Source organism: Schistocerca serialis, chromosome 1 (genome assembly GCF_023864345.2).
Source record: "Schistocerca serialis cubense isolate TAMUIC-IGC-003099 chromosome 1, iqSchSeri2.2, whole genome shotgun sequence".
NCBI lineage: Eukaryota > Metazoa > Arthropoda > Insecta > Orthoptera > Acrididae > Schistocerca > Schistocerca serialis.
This window is the reverse complement of record NC_064638.1, coordinates 1,202,802,338-1,202,822,945: the sequence shown is the minus strand read 5'-3', so window position 1 is coordinate 1,202,822,945 and position 20,608 is coordinate 1,202,802,338. Positions and strand designations below refer to the sequence as shown.

At 45.2% G+C, this 20,608-nt stretch overlaps 1 protein-coding gene across 3 annotated transcripts in view; it reads right to left on the bottom strand.

The window, feature by feature from the left end:
- LOC126419007 (scoloptoxin SSD14-like) overlaps positions 1 to 20,608 on the bottom strand; it is a 489,031-nt gene that overhangs the window by 220,082 nt on the left and 248,341 nt on the right. Inside the window, exon 1 of one of the 3 annotated variants that reach the window (XM_050086063.1) lies at positions 19,269 to 19,374. The exons of the other annotated variants lie outside the window; for them this stretch is intronic. The gene's annotated coding sequence lies outside the window, so the exon portion shown is untranslated. Of the gene's footprint in view, positions 1 to 19,268; positions 19,375 to 20,608 lie in introns of those variants that run through there. 3 annotated transcript variants of the gene reach the window in all.

Sequence of the window (20,608 nt, the reverse complement as noted above, 5' to 3'; positions counted from 1 at the left end):
CCTCGCCTGTTCTTTGGAGAACCTTGTCATTCCTTACCAAGAATCCTTCTGTAGCACCACCTGAGAGAACAGTGGGATGTAAGACCAAGAACGAAGTGCTAGAATTAAAAAAGGTGTAAGACAGGAATGTAGTCTTCACCGCTGTTAAATTTGTATATCGAAGAAGCAATGAGGGAAATAAAAGGAAGTTAAATAGCGGGATCAAATTCAGGGTGAAAGGATACCAATGATAAGAGTCTCTAGTGACATCGCTATCGTCAATAGAAGTTAAAAAGAATTACAGCAACTGTCACCTATAATGAACAGCCTAATTATTACTGGACATGGATTCAGAGTACACCGAAGAAAGTCGCAGGTAGTGAGGATTCGCAGAAATGGAATTAGCGCTAAACTTAACATCAACGTTGGTGACTTCCAAGTACATGAAGTTTAGGATCAAATCAAATGGATCAAATGGCTCTGAGCACTATGGGACTCAACTGCTATGGTCATCAGTCCCCTAGAACTTAGAACTAATTAAACCTAACTAATCTAAGGACATCACACACATCCATGCCCGAGGCAGGATTCGAACCTGCGACCGTAGCAGCAGCACGGCTACGGACTGGAGAGCCTAGAACCGCACGACCACCGCGGCCGGCTGAAGTTTAGGAATTCTGCCTTGGAACTGAAATAACACATGATGGACGAAGCCAAGAAGATATAAAAAGCAGACTATCACAGACAAAGAGGGAATTTCTGACCAAAAGTAGTCTGCCAGTTAACAAACACAGGCCTTACTATAAGGAAGACATTTCTGATAATGTATATTTGGGGCAAAGCATTGTAGGGTAGTGAATCATGGACTGTGCGAATAGCGAAAAGAGGAGAATCGAAGCGTGTGAGATGGGATGCTACAGAAGGATGCGTAACATCAGGTGGGCTGATATGAAATGAGGAGGTTCTCCACAGAATCGGTGAAGAAAGGAACATATGGAAAACACCGACTAGAGGAAAAGACAGGATGGTAGGATATGTGTGGAGACATCAGGGAATAACTTCTATATTATTAAAAATGTAGTGTAGTGTGTAAGCTGTAGTGGAAGAAAAGTCAGAAGACTGGTGACTCAAAAAACTTTAATACTACGCTGTGCTCCAGGCGTAGATTTTTAGAGCATTCTTCCTCAAAGTAAAACCGCTAGCACTCGATTTCTTTTGACCTTTGATGCCCTCTCTGCCTGCGCTAGTTTGCTTTTAATGTCCTCCCTTGCTTCGCCCGTCACGTATTATCTTGCTACCAAAGTAGCTGAGTACCTTCACTTCGTCTGTTCCGTGAGTACCAGTTTGGATACAAAGTTTATCGTCAACCTCAATGCTGCAAATCGTCGTTACTTTCGTCTTTCTTCGATTTACTCTCAACCCATAGTGTGTGCACGTCGGACCAGTCAGTTCAATATGGCTCTAATTTTACCCCACTTTCGCTGAATATGGCACTGTAGTCAGCGAATCTTATCACTGATATACGTTCATCCTGAATTTTATCCGACTCCGGAACCTTTCTTTTATTTCTGTCATTGCTTCGTAGACGTAATGATGGAACAGCAGAGGTGGAAGCTGCATCTATGCCTTACATTGTAACCCGAGCACTTCCTTCTTGGTTTTCCAATATTATTGTTCCGTCTTGGACAATGCCTCCCCTTATCAATGAATCGTAGTGCAAGAACACAACCGTATTAAGTTGATGGTGTAGTGCTGTTGCGTCGATCAAATTTGTTGAAATTTTTCACGACGTATGGACCAAAGCATTTGTCACGCACTTTTACGCCACAACAAATAGTTCCTACGAACGTGAGACGTCTCTTTTTTCTTGCGCCACCTATTGGTATGTCCTTCCAGAGGACTGGTCCGACGAACGAGGTGACCACGCCCTTGAGAAATCCACCGGTCGTAGTAAACACCATTCAAGTGTCGTTGCGCATTATGGAGGAATAGGAGAGGTGCCCCACCATGCGTGAATCGATCTATACTCCGTGCTTGGAGATAAGCATCTCTCTTGTCGGCGGCAGCAATTAGTCTGTCTAGCATACACGCAATTACCATTTCTAGCTTGGTTTTGTGATATTTACGACAGACTTAGCAGCAGCTTCAGGTGTGTTGGGACACTTGTTGTTCATGTTGTAAGTTAATGGCTTCAAATGGCTCTGAGCACTATGCGACTTAAATTCTGAGGTCATCAGTCGCCTAGAACTTAGAACTAATTAAACCCAACTAACCTAAGGACATCACACACATCCATGCCCGAGACAGGATTCGAACCTGCGACCGTAGCGGTCGCTCGGTTCCAGACTGCAGCGCCTAGAACCGCACGGCCATGTAAGTTAATGACTTACAGACAATATCAATAGTAATCTCAGTCTTCTTGCTGATGATACAGTCATTGATAATGAAGCTGTAGAAAGAAATGTACGTATATTCGGTGTGAACTTGATAAGATTTCATTTACATGTTGAGAAACGTAAATGGCTCCGAGCACTATGGGACTTCACATCCGAGGTCATCAGTCCCCTAGAACTTAGAACTACATAAACCTAACTAACCTAAGGACATCACACACATCCATGCCCGAGGCAGGATTCGAACCTGCGACCGTAGCAGCAGCGCGGTTCCGGACTGAAGCGTCTAGAACCGCATGGCCACCTCGGCCGCCTGAGAAACGTAAATCATGTGCATATCACAAAATGCAAAAACATACTATTGCATGGGCACAATATGAATGAGACAACTGAAATCAGTCGTCCCATCCGCATGTAACAATTAGTGGGGATATTAATAGGTAGGTCACAGAGGTTCAGTCACAGATAAAGAAGGTGGTTGGGTCCATTGACAGTATAATGGGAAAATACAGCCAGTCTACAAGGCTGTCGTGTGAGCCATACTACACACATCAAACAAAGTTTTGCATCACCTCGGTTCCGAGAGTTCCGGAACCTCAACAGAAAATTGGAATAGAAATCAACATAAACATTATTTCCACCCTTTTTATTGCTCATGAAAACCACAAACTGCTTGTTGTACCACCATACAGCGAGACCTTCTGAGTTGGTGGTCCACATTGCTGTACACACCGGTACCTCTAATACGCATTAGCACGTCCTCTTGCATTGATGCATGCCTTTATTCGTCGTAGCATACTATCCAAAAGTTCATCAAGGCACTATTGATCCAGATTGTCCCACTCCTCAACGGCGATTCGGAGTAGATCCCTGAGAGTAGTTGATGGGTCACGTTGTCCATAAACAGCCCTTTTCAAAATGGTTCAAATGGCTCTGAGTACTATGGGACTTAACATCTGAGGTCATCAGTCCCCTAGAACTTAGAACTACTTAAACCTAACTAACCTAAGGACATCACACACATCCATGCCCGAGGCAGGATTCGAACCTGCGGCAGTAGCAGCAGCGCGGTTCCGGACTGAAGCGCCTAGAACCGCTCGGCCACATCGGCCGACACAGCCTTTTTCAATCCATCGCAAGAATGTCCGATAGGGTTCATGTCTGGAGAACATGCTGAGCATTCTAGTCGAGCGATTTCGTTATCCTGAAGGAAGTCATCCACGCTGGGGATGCGAATTGTCGTTCATGAACACGAATGCCTCGCCAATATGCTGCCGATGTGGTTGTACTATCGGTCGGAGGATGGCATTCACGTACCGTTCAGCCATTACGGCACCTTCCGTGACCACCAGCGGCGTACGTCGGCCCCACATAATGCCACCCCAAAACAGCACGGAACCTCCACCTTGCTGCTGTCGCTGGACAGTGTATCTAAGGCATTCAGCCTTCAAGTATCGTACAGGCGTTACGGCGTCTTCCATGACCACCAGAGCCGTACATCGGTCCCACATAATGCCACCCCAAAATATCAGGGAATCTCCACCTTGCTGCACTCACTGGACAGTGTGTCTATTGCGTTCAGCCTGACCGGGTTGCCTTCAAACACGCCTCCGACGATCGTCTGGTTGAAGGCATATGCGATACTCATTGGTGAAGAGAACGTGATGCCAGTCCTGAGCAGTCCATTGGGCATGTTGTTGGGCCCATCTGTACCGCGCTGCATGGTGTAGTGTTTGCAAAGATGGACTTCGCCATGGACGTCGGAGTGAAGTTGCGCAGCATGCAACCTATTGCGCACAGTTTGAGTCGTAACACGACGTCCTGTGGCTGCACGAAGAGCATTATTCAACATGGTGGCGTTGCTTTCAGGTTTCCTCAGAGCTATAATCTGTAGATAGCGGTCATGTACTGCAGTAGTAGCCCTTGGGCGGCCTGAGCGAGGCATGTTGTCGACAGTTCCTGACTCTCTGTATCTCCTCCATGCCCGAAAAACATCGCTTTGGTTCACTCCGAGACGCCTAGACACTTTCGCTGTTGAGAGCCCTTTCTGGCACAAAGTAACAACGCGGACGCGATTGAACCGCGGTATTGAACGTCTAAACACGAGCCGTGTACCTCCTTCCTGGTAGAATGACTGGAAGCGATCGACTGTAGGACCCCCTCCGTCTAATAGGCGCTGCTCATGCATGGTTGTTTATATCTTTGGGTGGGCTTAGTGACATCTCTGAACAGTCAAAGGCATTTGTCTGTGATACCATATCCACAGTCAACCTCTATCTTCAGGAGTTGTGGGAACCGGGGTGATGCAAAACTTTTTTTGACATGTGTAGACTGTTGCTAAAGTTGCGGGACCGAGTAGGACTAACAGGGGAAACTGAACGTAAGCGAAGAGGGTCACCAAGAATGAAAACATGCTTCTTGACACAGTCATGTCGATTAAATACCTAGGTGTAACGCTGCAAAATGAAACGGGCGCGCAAGGTCTATAATAGGGAAGGCCAGTGGTCGACTTCAATTTATTGGGAGAATTCTAGGAAAGAGTGGCTCATCTATCAAGTAGGGTGCGTATTGAGCACCAGTGCGACCCATTCTCGGGCTCTGCTCGAGTGTTTTCGATACCCATCAGGGAGATTAAAGGAAGACAACGAAGCAGTTCAGAGGCGAACCGCTGGATTTGTTACCGGTAGATTGGCTCACAGTCTTTGGACTGAAGATCACAACAACAACAATAACAGGTTGGATCAACACGCGAGTATCACGGGAATGCTCCGTGAACTCAAATGGTAATTGTAAGTAGGCTGTTTAGGTTTTTATGTTGGTAACGCCACGTAGCGCTCTATATGAAAATCATTGACTGTGCTGTGTGAAGTCTGTGACTGGTTTGCATTGTTGGAATATTCTCTATTGTAGTGTTGGGCAGTTAGATGTGAACAGCGCATAGCGTTGCGCAGTTGGAGGTGAGCCGCCAGCGGTGGTGGACGTGGGGAGAGAGATGGCAGAATTTTAAGAGCGGACGATCTGGACGTGTGTCCGCCAGAAAGAGTAAATTTGTAATACTGGATATCGTGATTATTAAGGTAAATACATTGTTTGTTCTCTATCAAAATCTTCCATTTGCTAACTATGCCTATCAGTAGTTAGTGCCTTCAGTAGTTAGAATCTTTTATTCAGCTGGCAGTATTGGCGCACGCTGTATTGCAGTAGTTTGAGTAACGAAGATTTTTGTGAGGTAAGTGATTCAAGAAAGTTATAGGTTATTGATAGTCAGGGACATTCTTTTGTAGGGATTATTCAAAGTCAGATTGCGTTGCGCTAAAAATAATATTTTGTGTCAGTTTAGTGATGATCAGAATAAGTAAAGGGAGAAATGTCTGAGTACGTTCAGTTTTGCTCAGCTGTTTGAAAATCAAATAACGTAAGAAGTTTACCAGCACAGTAATCATTAACTTTTCAAAGGGGATGTTTCAGAATCCCTGGAGGGAAGACGACGGTCTTTCCGCGATACACTTCTGAGAAACGTTAACATGACAGTTTTCTGGCATAGTACCGTATCAGTAGAGCCGGAAAAAGGCCGCTCTAACGGTCGAAACGTTGGTCTCATCAGTCGTAGTTTTTTTTTTTTTACAATATGACGCGCTACCATACCCAGAAAACTGTGTAGTTAACTGGACTCTGGGAACGGAAGCGTTGGCAATTATACCGCTGAGAAAATTTGGGGAACCAGCATTTGCGACTGACCGCAGTACGATACTACCACCGCCAACGTACACTTCGCATAATAACCGCAAAGAAAATGTAAGAAAAATTAAGGCTTGTACAGAGGCAGATAGGCAGCCGCTCCATTTGCGAGTGGGGAAAAAAAAGGAATGGCTGGTAGTGGTACAACGTATCCTCCACTATGCAGCGTATGATGGTATGTGGAGTAAGTACTGTATGTATATATAGATGCAATGATATCAGGTTTCCAGAATGAGGTTGGAAGGTAGGAGACGAGGTACTGGCAGAAGTAAAGCTGTGAGTACCGGTCGTGAGTCGTGCTTCGGTAGCTCAGTTGGTAGAGCACTTGCCCGCGAAAGGCAAAGGTCCCGAGTTCGAGTCTCGGTCGGGCACACAATTTTAATCTGCCAGGAAGTTTGATATCAGGTTTATTTGACGCACGAGTCTGAACTGCCAGAAGCTTGGAAGCAGATGCGAACTACCTCGCTCCCCAAGACTGACAAAGTTCTACAGATGTTCGAAATATGGCGCGTACTACAATGCGAGATGCTTTTAATAATTTCCACAACGAAATTCTCTCTCGAAATCTGGCAGAAAACCCAAAGAGATTCTGGTCATACATAAAGCACACCAGTGGCAAGACGCAATCAATACCTTCATTGCGCGATAACAACGGTCAAGTCACTGATGACAGCGCCACAAAAGCAGAGTTATTAAACACGGTTTTCCGAAACTCCATCACCAAAGAAGACGAAGTAAATATTCCTGAATTCCAATCAAGAACAACTGCCAAGATGAGAGACATAGAAGTAGATATCCTCGGAATAACGAAGCAGCTTAAATCACTTAATAAAGGCAAGGCCTCCGGTCCAGATTGTATACCATTCAGGTTCCTCTCAGAGTATGCTGATAAAATAGCTCCATATTTACCAATTATTTACAACCACTCGCTCACAGAAAGATCAGTACCTAAAGACTGGAAAATTGCTCAAGTCACACCAATACCCAAAAGGGGAAATAGAAGTAATCCGCTGAATTACAGGCCTATATCACTAACGTCGATTTGCAGTAGGGTTTTGGAACATATACGGTATTCTAACGATTTATTGACACATAGTCAGCACGGTTTCAGAAAATATCATTCTTGTGAAACACAACTAGCTCTTTGTACTCATGAAGTAATACGTGCTATCGACAGGGGATGTCAAATTGATTCTATATTTTTAGATTTCCGGAAGGCTTTCGACACCGTTCCTCACAAGCGTCTTCTAACCAAACTGCGTGCCTACGGAGTATCGCCTCAGTTGTGCGACTGTATTCGTGATTTCCTGTCAGAAAGGTCACAGTTCGTAGTAATATATGGAAAGTATCGAGTAAAACAGAAGTAATATCCGGCGTTCCCCAAGGAAGTGTTATAGGCCCTTTAGTGTTCCTGATCTATATTAACGACATAGGAGACAATCTGAGTAGCCGTCTTAGATTGTTTGCAGATGATGCTGTCATCTACCGTCTTGTAAAGTCATCAAATGATCAAAACGACTTGCAAAATTATTTAGATAAGACATCTGTATGGTGCGAAAAGTGGCAATTGACCCTCAATAAAGAAAAGTGTGAAGTTATTCACATGAGTACTAAAAGAAATCAGCTAAACGATTACTTAGAATGTGCAACAGGTCTACTAAAGAGACTGCTTACACCAAGCTTGTCCGCCCTATTCTGGAGTATTGCTGTGCGGTGTGGGATCCGCATCAGGCGGGACTGGCGCATGACATCGAAAAAGTATAAAAAAGGGGCAGCTCGTTTTGTGTTATCGCGAAACAGGGGAGGTAGTGTCACAGACATGATACGTCAATTGGAGTGTCAATCATTACAACAAAGGCATTTTCCGTTGGGACGGGATTTTCTCATGAAATTTCAATCACCAGTTTTCTCCTCCGATTGCGAAAACATTCTATTGGCACCCACCTACATAGGGTTCTAGGCGCTTCAGTCCGGAACCGGTCTGCTGCTACGGTCGCAGGTTCGAATCCAGCCTCGGGCATGGATACACGTGTGTGATGTCCTTAGGTTACTTCGGTTTAAGTAGTTCTACGTTCTAGGGGACTGATGACCTCAGGTGTTAAATCCCATAGTGCTTAGAGTCATTTAAACCATGTTTAATTTTCTTGTTTGGTTTTCACAGCTGTCAAGGCCTATCCAACAGGCATACACTATGTGATCAAAAGTATCCGGATACCCCCAAAAACATACGTTTTTCATATTTGGTGCATTCTGCTGTCACCTACTGCCAGATACTCCACATCAGCGACCTCAATAGTCAGATATCGTGAGAGAGCAGAATGGGGCGCTCCGCAGAACTCACGGACTTCAGAAGTGGACGGTCATTGGGTGTCACTTGTGTCATATGTCTGTACGCGAGATTTCCACACTTCTAAACATCCCTAGGTCCACTTTTTCTGATGTGATAGTGAAGTGGAAACGTGAATCGACACGTACAGCACAAAAGCGCACAGGCCGACCTCGTTTGTTGACTGACAAAGACCGCCGACAGTTGAAAAAAAATGGTTCAAATGGCTCTGAGCACTATGGGACTCAACTGCTGTGGTCATCAGTCCCCTAGAACTTAGAACTACTTAAACCTAACTAACCTAAGGACATCACACACATCCATGCCCGAGGCAGGATTCGAACCTGCGACCGTAGCAGTCGCACGGTTCCGGACTGCGCGCCTAGAACCGCGAGACCACCGCGGCCGGCCCGACAGTTGAAGAGGGTCGTAATGTGCAATAGGCAGACATCTATCCAGACCATAACACAGGAATTCCAAAATGCATCTGGATCCACTGCAAGTACAATGGCATGTAGGCGAGACGTGAGAAAACTTGGATTTCATTGTCGAGCGGTTGCTCTTAAGCCACGCATCACACCTGTAAATGCCAAACGATGACTCGCTTGGTGTAAGGAGCGTAAACGTTGGACGATTAAACAGTGGCAAAAAGTTGTGTGGATTGACGAATCGCGGTACACAATGTAGCGATCCGATGGCAGGGTGTGGGTACGGCGAATGCCCAATGAACGTTATCTGCCAGCGTGTGTAGTCCCGACAGTAAAATGCAGTGGTGTTGTGGTGTGGTTGTGGTTGTCATGGAGGGGGCCTGCATCCCTTATTGTTTGCGTGGCGTTATCACAACACAGGCCTACATTGATGTTTGAATCACCTTCTTGCTTCCCACTGTTGAAGAGCAATTCAGGGATGGCGATTGCATCTTTCAACACGATCGAGCACCTGTTCATAATGCACGGCCTTTGGCGGAGTGGTTGCACGACAATATCATCCCTGTAATGGACTGGCTTGCACACAGTCCTGACCTGAATCGTACAGAACACCTCTGGGATGTTTTGGAGCGCCGACATCGTACCAGGCCTCACCGACCGACATCCATACCTCTCCTTAGTGCTGCACTCCGCGAAGAATGGGCTGCCATTCCCCAAGAAAACTTCCAGCATCTGATTGAACGTATGCTTGCGAGAGTGGAAGCTGTCATCAGGGCTAAGTGTGGGCCAACACCATACTGAATTCCAGAATTACCGATGGAGGACGCCACGAACTTGTAAATCATTTTCAGGCAGGTGCCCGGATACTTTTGATCATATAGAGTATGATTATTATTTCGTAGTTCTGTAGCGGATGCCCTATATGTCCGGCTAAATACACTCCTGGAAATTGAAATAAGAACACCGTGAATTCATTGTCCCAGGAAGGGGAAACTTTATTGACACATTCCTGGGGTCAGATACATCACATGATCACACTGACAGAACCACAGGCACATAGACACAGGCAACAGAGCATGCACAATGTCGGCACTAGTACAGTGTATATCCACCTTTCGCAGCAATGCAGGCTGCTATTCTCCCGTGGAGACGATCGTAGAGATGCTGGATGTAGTCCTGTGGAACGGCTTGCCATGCCATTTCCACCTGGCGCCTCAGTTGGACCAGCGTTCGTGCTGGACGTGCAGACCGCGTGAGACGATGCTTCATCCAGTCCCAAACATGTTCAATGGGGACAGATCCGGAGATCTTGCTGGCCAGGGTAGTTGACTTACACCTTCTAGAGCACGTTGGGTGGCACGGGATACATGCGGACGTGCATTGTCCTGTTGGAACAGCAAGTTCCCTTGCCGGTCTAGGAATGGTAGAACGATGGGTTCGATGACGGTTTGGATGTACCGTGCACTATTCAGTGTCCCCTCGACGATCACCAGTGGTGTACGGCCAGTGTAGGAGATCGCTCCCCACACCATGATGCCGGGTGTTGGCCCTGTGTGCCTCGGTTGTATGCAGTCCTGATTGTGGCGCTCACCTGCACGGCGCCAAACACGCATACGACCATCATTGGCACCAAGGCAGAAGCGACTCTCATCGCTGAAGACGACACGTCTCCATTCGTCCCTCCATTCACGCCTGTCGCGACACCACTGGAGGCGGGCTGCACGATGTTGGGGCGTGAGCGGAAGACGGCCTAACGGTGTGCGGGACCGTAGCCCAGCTTCATGGAGACGGTTGCGAATGGTCCTCGCCGATACCCCAGGAGCAACAGTGTCCCTAATTTGCTGGGAAGTGGCGGTGCGGTCCCCTATGGCACTGCGTAGGATCCTACGGTCTTGGCGTGCATCCGTGCGTCGCTGCGGTCCGGTCCCAGGTCGACGGGCACGTGCACCTTCCGCCGACCACTGGCGATAACATCGATGTACTGTGGAGACCTCACGCCCCACGTGTTGAGCAATTCGGCGGTACGTCCACCCGGCCTCCCGCATGCCCACTATACGCCCTCGCTCAAAGTCCGTCAACTGCACATACGGTTCACGTCCACGCTGTCGCGGCATGCTACCAGTGTTAAAGACTGCGATGGAGCTCCGTATGCCACGGCAAACTGGCTGACACTGACGGCGGCGGTGCACAAATGCTGCGCAGCTAGCGCCATTCGACGGCCAACACCGCGGTTCCTGGTGTGTCCGCTGTGCCGTGCGTGTGATCATTGCTTGTACAGCCCTCTCGCAGTGTCCGGAGCAAGTATGGTGGGTCTGACACACCGGTGTCAATGTGTTCTTTTTTCCATTTCCAGGAGTGTATGTTTATTTTAAAAAAGGAAAAGCTTAATTTTTTGATGATCCTTGTATATAAACTACTTTTACAGTTATATATGTATTGACGATGTCTTATAAATCAGAGTTGTTCACAGAGAAATAAATCTATTTAAATTTGAAATGCTAAGAAGTGCTCCCAGAGTTGTTTGGACACTTACCAGTGATAATGACAGCAATGAATCCCGAATAAGATGCAGATCTAGTTACGACCTTGTCGTTCCTTTGTTTATCTCTTATCACTCCGCCCTTGAAGTGAGCCCGCAGTGTAGCATGGCTTATCGCTACTTAACAGTGAGCTTGCAGATTGTCTGTAGAATGGAGTCGCATTATCACTAATTTGCACGCTATCATCTGCTTCAAAACCACTCTCATTATTTAGCACTAGCAGGTACTAAATCGTATTACTTTACTAAAGTGCTTCTTATTACTTTTAATGTTGCGATCTCCCGCGAAACATAAAGCGGAGACAGCTATGCAGTGTTAGACGCAAGGAAACAACATAAAATTAGCAGTATTTGACAAACTGACGTTCTCCCTGTACGTCAGAGTAAGGAAAAGCTGTATTTAACAAAGACCTGGTACAGCTTAACGTGCAGAAGGCTGACTTACGAACCAGGGAGGTGACATATACCAAGACAGGAACAGTACGGTACGTTATGGCATTTGGCTGATGTATCGGCCAGCCTGCTGGTATTTAAAGTTTTCCTCGTTCCTATAGGCTAAAACTGGACTGGTTTCAAATCTCTACATAGTAAAATAAGATACACAAACAGTTAACATATGATGACTAATAGAGCTTGGTGCACGCTGAAGCGTATCAGGGGGGAAGGGGAGGGCGGGAGGGAGGATGGTATATTCACATTATTACGGTATTCGATAACACTACCTATCAAACCTCTTGATACTAACCCCTTTACTGAATTATGCGATACATGTGATCACATATAAGTAATTATTCTCTTTACCATGTGTTGCAACTAATAAAAGTAAGTTTTTCCTTCGATCTGTAGTACACGACGTATATTTAACGTTAGTAATAAAGAGTCATCCTCACGTGTATTTTGAAATAAAGGGAGTAATTAAAGAGCAGGACTATCTGTTAAATACGTTCTGTACAGTTGTATCGTCCAAAAATTGTCGAAATTTTATTAAAGAAGTTTCACATTAAACTTCATTACTCAGTATTTAGTTATGAGTTTTCTGATCGTAAAAGTTTAATTAGTTTTATTAAAACTTTTTATTTAAAGAAATACGATAAAATTTGATGCTTACAAAATATGTACCGCCTAAAATTTCTACACAGGCGAACGTTGTTTGGATTAGCCTTGCCATACCTCAGTAGAAACCTCCTCTTCTTCATCTTTGAAAAACAAATTTTCCATTTCCAACAATAAGTTGCTTACTGTTAAGAAAAGCCTTCGCATTCTAGAACGTTCTTTCATGAAAGTGAATAAGATTTGAATAACTAATAGTATATTCTTGTAACTATAATTCTCAAGTTTCTAAAAATGTATACCTCTGTAAAAATTAATGTGCACAATGTAGAGTTATTGTAATTAAAATAGTTCCTGTTTGGTGATAATTCTTTCTGGAAATCCGAGCCAATAAATGTGGGAGTTACACACCAGTTCTGCGTGTTTAGCTTTTGACCTGTAAAGATACTATTCCAGTCAATCTACTACAAAGATACTGTGCCATTCGTCTGGAGACTTCTGTAGACTATGACAAGTGAGCATGAGCTACGCTAGTTTTCCTAGTAGCTTCAGTCAGTTAACGGCGTTACCTGTGTGTTGCATGTGTTTCATACTTATGGGGCGATTCCTCATTTCAATCGCTTTGGTTGCATATGATATCAGTGTCCTATTAGATTCCCCTAGAAAGTGAAAGCGGCGAACAGTCCACAACAGTAGGGACAAATAAAGGGTCGCGTAAGCTAAAGAACATTTCTGTTCTCCACAGTTGCAAAACTGAAACTGACAATGTTTTATTAGAAAATTTTTGATTTGTAGCGTGAAACAGATTGATGTTGTAAAAATGAAAATAGTACACATTTATAACATAGCACTAAAAAAGCAATTTTCTAAAAAAAATATAAAACTAAAAAAGGATGCAAAACAAACACATGTCAGGCATCGCTTAAACACTTTATCGAACTTAAACAAAAACATGTTCTGTTATTCATAAACAACTTTCGCACTTGTCAGTAACAACAGAAAACTCTTGTATTTGGTCGTAATGAAGAACGTTCTATTGAGTACAAGAAGCAACGTTAATAATATACATAACATAAAGTTTGTGCATGTACACTGTACTTGCATCAATACCCGCCAGGGTAGCCGAGAGCGGTAACGCGCTGCTTCCTGGACTCAGGTAGGCCCGCCAGCCCCTGATCGAATCCGGCCAGCCGATTAACGACGAGGGCTGGTGTGCCGGTCAGCCAGGATGTGGTTTTTCGGCGGTTTTCCACATCCCACTAGGTGAATACCGGGATAGTTCCCACGTCCCGCCTCAGTTACATGACTTGCTGACATTTGCAACACATTCGCAATATTTCATGATTTACACTAGACGCAGACGGCTGAGGTACATTAATTCAATCCCGGGGGGTATGGGGTAGTGGCAGGAAGTGTATCTGTCCACCCCTTAGAATTAATCATGCCAAATCCGTACTTGATCCTGCGCTTGATGCAGGACAAAGGCAGAAGCAAATGCAAACTGTACTTGCATCAAAAGAAATTTTTATTACTTATAAAATAATATTTATCTTTTTTAAAGATATAGAATGCATAATGGACTAACACTGTACGATTTGCGGTTCTAAATATAAGCAAAAAAGAAGGAGGGGAGTGGGAGAGAGACAGAGAGAGAGACAGAGAGAGAGGGAAAGAGAGAGAGGTAGATAGACGTCGTCGGCTCCCGGTTTCTCTCACATACATTCGTTTAATTTCTTTCCCTACCAATCTTACCAACCAATGCTACTGGGACCGGGCGAAGTGGCGTAGTGGTTAGCAAATGGTTCAAATGGCTCTGAGCACTATGGGACTTAACTGCTGTGGTCATCAGTCCCCTAGAACTTAGAACTACTTAAACCTAACTAACCTAAGGACATCACACACATCCATTCCCGAGGCAGGATTCGAACCTGCGACCGTAGCGGTCACGCGGTTCCAGACTGAAGCGCCTAGAACCGCACGGCCACCACGGCCGGCAGTGGTTAGCACACTTGACCCGCATTTGGGAGGACGACGGTTCAAACCCAGGTCCTGCCATTCCGATTTAGGTTTTGTTTGATTTCCATAAATCGCCAAATCGCTTCAAATGCTGGGATGGTTCCTTTTAAAGGGCATGGCCGAACTCCTTCCCCATCCTTCCCTAATCTGATGAGGCCGATGACCTTGGTATTTGGTCCCATTCCCCAAATCAAACAAACATACAATACTACCGGTAATCCTACAATTTACTGCGTCATTTATGTATTGTACCAAAACGACCGAACCGTAGTTTTGGTGGAACGATACTCTGCACACACCAGTTCCGTCCCTTAGGTTAACTGTGGTGACAGGAAGTGCCTTCAGCCACAAAGTTAGATAAAAATGCACATTTGCCTCAAACGAATGTTGGCTTGGACACCACTGTGGTTTACCAGCCTCGGACCGAATGGATGTGATATGCCTTCACGATACTCGGAGCTTGGACATGACCTACTCAGCAACTTATAGAGGCTCTTCGCATTCTGAGGAGAAAGTTGGTGACTGAAATTTCAGAAGATGTCATGCTTTTGTTTTCATGACTGCCGTCCCAATTCGTGTATCTTATCCGTGGCACTCCTTCTCCTGTTTCGCGATGATACAAAACGACATACCCTTCTTTGAAGTGTTTCGATGTCCTCGGTCAACCCTATCCGATGCGAATCCCGCACCGCACAGCAAAAGTCCAGAAGAGGACAGACATGCGTAGTGTAAGCAGCCTCTGTAGTAGAAGTGTTGAATTTTATAAGAGTTCTTCCAATGAATCGCAGTCTTTGCTTTGCTTCCCCATAACATTATCTATGTGATCGTTTCAATATAAGTTATTTATAGTTGTAATATCTAAGTATTTAGTTGAATTTATAGTCTTTAGATTTGGTTGATTTATCGTGTAACCGAAAGATAGCGGACTCCTCTTAGTACTTACTTGTATGACTTCAGCCGCCCGCTGTGGCCGTGCGGTTCTAGGAGCTGCAGTCCGGAACCGCGGGACTGCTACGGTCGGAGGTTCGAATCCTGCCTCGGGCATGGATGAGTGTGATGTCCTTAGGCTAATTAGGTTTAAGTAGTTCTAAGTTCTAGGGGACTGATGACCTAAGATGTTAAGTCCCATAGTGCTCAGAGCCATTTTTTTTGGATGACTTCAAAAAATCCATTATTTAGAGTCACTGGCCACTTTTTTTACCATACAGATATCTTCTTTATATCATTTTGCAAACGGCTTGGATCATCTGTTGTCTTTCTAAGACGGCCAGTGACAGAATCCTCTGTAATCAATCTAACAGAGCTGCCATGGCTGTCTCCTAAATCGTCTATGCAGATAGGGAACAGCAGAGGGCTTGTTACACTTTCTTGGGGAATCCAAGATATTACTTCTGTTTTACGGGATGACTTTCCGTCAGTTATTACGAATTCCTTTTAACTCTCTTTCCTGAAGTATTCATGTCCGTACGGCGCTGCTGTATCAGTTGTGTGCACGTCCGAAAATCAGGAGGTCTGGGCAGGAACTGCTGTGTATTCCACGATATCACCCTTATGCCGTGCAATATATTGCTTAATATACAGGGTGAGTCACTAACTATTGCCACCAAGAATATCTCCGAAAGTATGACAGGAGCTGAGAAGTTTGTGGGACAAATGTAGCATGGGACAACGGGGGCCATAATATGACGTTGGTTTTTTGATAGCGGCTATCAGGACGAATCCAATGATGTGTAAGAGTAAGGTCTTTGAAGACCAATGAAGGTCACAAAGGTGCCATTAACGTCCATTTACAGAAGATGTTCGAAGTATCATGATGCTTAGTATCAATGCAGTGCTGCAATCTTCTTATCATGGACTGAGTGATTTTCCTTGTCATATCGGCATTTATCGAAGCATATGCGCTGACAATTCTCTCTCGCATATCTGCAGGTGTAGTTGGAACGTCTTTATAAACAATGTCCTTTACGAATACCCATAAGAAAAAGTCCAAAGACGTCAAGTCTGGCGAACGAGCCGGCCACGACACATCTCCTCCCCGTCCAATCCAACGATTTGGGAATTGTTTCTGCAACTCATTTCTAGCCATCAGCAAAAAATGTGCCTGGCACCGTCGTGTTGATACCACATTCTGTTCCTTGTTCCTAAAGGTATTTCTTCCAGTAACAGACCTAATGTTTCTTGAAGGATTTTGGTGTACTTCCTACCAATGAGATTATCTTCGATGAAATAGAGGCCTGTAATTCTGTCCTCCAGAGTCCCACACCATAAATTCACCGACCACGGTTTTTGGAGTGCAACTTCCCGGAGCCACCATGGATTTTCAGTTGCTCAGTAATGCATGTCATGCAAATTAACATTTCCATGCTTCGCAAATGTAGCCTCGTCAGTAAAGAAAATCAAATTAATAAATCTGTCATCCCTCTGAATCTGAAGTTGAGCCCATTGACAGAATTCAATGCGACACCGGCCGCTGTGGTCGAGTGGTTCTAGGCGATTCAGTCCGGAACCGCGCTGCTTCTGCGGTCGCAGGTTCGTATCCTGCCTCGGGCATGGATATGTGTGATGTCCTTAGGTTAGTTAGGTTTAAGTAGTTCTAAGTTTAGGAGACTGATGACGTCAGATGTTAGGTCCCATAGTGCTTAGAGCCATTTGAACCATTTCTATGCGACGCATACAATCCGTACCAGTTAATTCTTGCTGGAGACTGATACGGTAAGGATGATATTTATGGCGATGCAGAAAACGAACAACAGTATTCTGGCTCATGCCAGATTCCCTTGCGATTTGACGCGAGCCAACAAGAGGATCACGAACCACAGTGGCAAGAGTACCAATTTCCGTTTCCTCGTTAGCAACTTTCCTTCGGCGGATATGTTTCCGATGCGTTAAATATCCAGTTGCTCTCAATTTACCATACACATATTTAAATGTACAACGTGTTGGGTGAGTACGTAGAGGATATCTTTCAGCGTGTAAGTCTCTAACTCTCATTCTCCGTAAATGAACACCGTATCGACTTGCTCTTCATTTAGCAATCGCGAAAGCGTTACAGAGATAATAGATAAGCTCCAGTGGAAGACTCTGTAAGAGAGACGCTCAGTAGCTCGGTACGGGATTTTGTTGAAGTTTCGAGAACATACCTTCACCGAGGAGTCAAGCAGTATATTGCTCCCTCCTACGTATATCTTGCGAAGAGACCATGAGGATAAAATCAGAGAGATTAGAGCCCACACAGAGGCATACCGACAATCTTTCTTTCCACAAACGATAGGAGACTGGAATAGAAGGGAGAACCAATTGAGGTACTCAACCCTCCGCCACACACCGTCGGGTAGCTTGCGGAGTATGGATGTAGATGTAGATTCACTTTCCCTTGAGTTGACGATACTAGTCTTACAGTTCCTATTTGTGTTGTACTGTGAAACCGTCGAATGGTGTTTACATGTCAATTGCACGTTAGATGGATACGCCGTATTGGGCGAATATTTACTATTTGCAAAAAAAATGGTTCAATGGCTCTGAGCACTATGGGTTCAAAATGGTTCAAATGGCTCTGAGCACTAAGGGACTTAACATCGATGGTCATCAGTCCCCTAGAACTTAGAACTACTTAAACCTAACTAACCTAAGGACAGCACACAACACCCAGCCATCACGAGGCAGAGAAAATCCCTGAGCACTATGGGACTTAACATCTATGGTCATCAGTCCCCTAGAACTCAGAGCTACTTAAACCTAACTAACCTAAGGATAGCACACAACACCCAGTCATCACGAGGCAGAGAAATACTATTTGCAGATATAGGAGAGAGAACTATCAGAGCATGTGGTTCGATAAGTTTCGCATTGATGCGAAATACCACTAAACCTATGATAAGAAGATTGCAGCACTGCATTGATACTAATGTTCAGGCCGGCCGGAACAGCCGAGCAGTTCTAGGCGCTACAGTCTGGAACCGCGTGACCGTTGCGGTCGCAGGTTCGAATCCTGCCTCGCGCATGGATGTGTGTGACGTGCTCAGGTTAGTTGGGTTTAAGTAGTTCTAAGTTCTAGGGGACAGATGACCTCAGAAATTAAGTCCCATAGTGCTCAGAGGCATTTGAACCATTTGATACTAATGGTCATCACTTCGAACAACTGTAAATGGACGTTCATGCCACCTTTCTGACCTTCGTTGACCTGCAAAGACCTTACTGTTACACATCATTGGATTTGTCTCGATAGCCGCTATCAGACAGTAAGTACCAAACTGTAGCATCCCATTTAAAAAACAAAGTTGACCTTCACATCTCTGAAGCGACCGCACCTAACAACAAAAAACGAATGTCATATTATGGCCCCCTTTGTCCCATGCAACATTTGTCCAGCAAAATTTTTGGCTACTATCATAATTTCGAAGTTATTCTAGGTGGCAACAGTTAGTGACTCACCCTGTATTAAGAGGGCGTCAATGTTTTTAAAGCTCTGCAGTATCCTTCAGTACACTGCGCAAGCCGTCGCTACCGCTCTCCAACGGTCAATATTATTGCATAATAGTATCGCTCAATAAATATTGAGCGTGTGAGGACTCCTTAATAGTTCCTTGGGGTACTCCCGAAATAGCCTTTAAACCTGTCGGAGCTACGCGCACTACATTACATTTCTTTATGTTCAGGGCCGACTGCCATTCGGTGTATCAATTGTGGACCCTTCACAGGTCTTCCCGAGCCTGGCACAGGAGAAGAATTCGCGGGGTATCGCATCAACCTAGAGAAGTGTGAAACAAAACACAGCTTTTGCGGTACACCGGTACACTCACCGAAAACAACGGAAGATGGTGACGACAGAGCGCCTGCAGTGTTGGTGACGTGCGACACGAAGCGGCGACAGCGCCGAACTGCACGCCGTCCGTGGCAGACGACCGCTAACTGGCGAAACGCCGGCAGCCTTTAAGTGCCCCGAGCATGCACCGCCTGTTTAGCGATAAGCCGCTAGCAGGCCTGCGGCGATACGTCCGCCTGGCACCGTGCGTCCACACGTCGAAGCGCTGACAAGGCGGAGGGAGTCGCATCCTTCGCCAGCACTTTTCTGTGTGAGGCGTTCTGCCGAAAGGCAGGTCCTGCAGTACTGAGGTCAGCAACACGTTCCACGCTGCCCCTCCTTAGCGCCGTCTACATTAATAAACGGCCAAAGTAACCAAAGACGAGTTGCAGGTTGCGTATCCGACAGCTTCACGGGGCAACAAAAAATTTGATATTCTGTTCCTCATATAATTATTGGGCGAATTTAAAAATTTAAAGGGCTATTATAATGTGCAGGTTAAGAGGTGTTATTTTCCATTAAAGTGTTAATGTTACTGTAAAAGTAAGATGATAGGTAAATCCTAGAATTAACTGCTGAAACCTAAGACTTACCATCACAGTGTGATAAAAGTCCGAAATTTCTTATTATATTCATAGATTTCGAACTTTTCCCAAGAGACGTTCGTAAATCTTTGGATGTACCCATACCAACTGGTAAAACAGCAATCATTAAAAAAAATCAGCTTAGGAATTTACTGAAATACACTATTGGCCATTAAAATTGCTACACCAGAAAGATGACGTACTACAGACGCGAAATTTAACCGACAGGTCAAATGTCTCTGAGCACTATGGGACTTAACTTCTCAGGTCATCAGTGCCCTACAACTTAAACCTACCTAACCTAAGGAGATCACACACATCCATGCCCGAGGCAGGATTCGAACCTGCGACCTAGCGTTCGCGCGGTTGCAGACTGTAGCGCGTAGAACCGCTCGGCCACCTCGGCCGGCGTTAACCGACAGGAAGAAGATGCTGTGATTTGCAAATGATTAGCTTTTCAGAGCATTAACACAAGCTTGGCGACACCTTCAACGTGCTGACATGAGGAAAGTTTCCAACCGATTTCTCATACACAAACACCATTTGATCGACGTTGCCTGGTGAAAAGTCGTTGCGATGCCTCGTGTATGGAGGAGAAATGCGTACCATCACGTTTCCGACTTTGATAAAGGTCGGATTGTAGCCTATCGCGACTATGCTGCTCGCGTTGGTGGAGATTCAATTACTTTTAGCAGAATATGGAATCGGAGGGGTTCAAGAGGGTAATACAGAACGCCGTGCTGGATCCCAACGG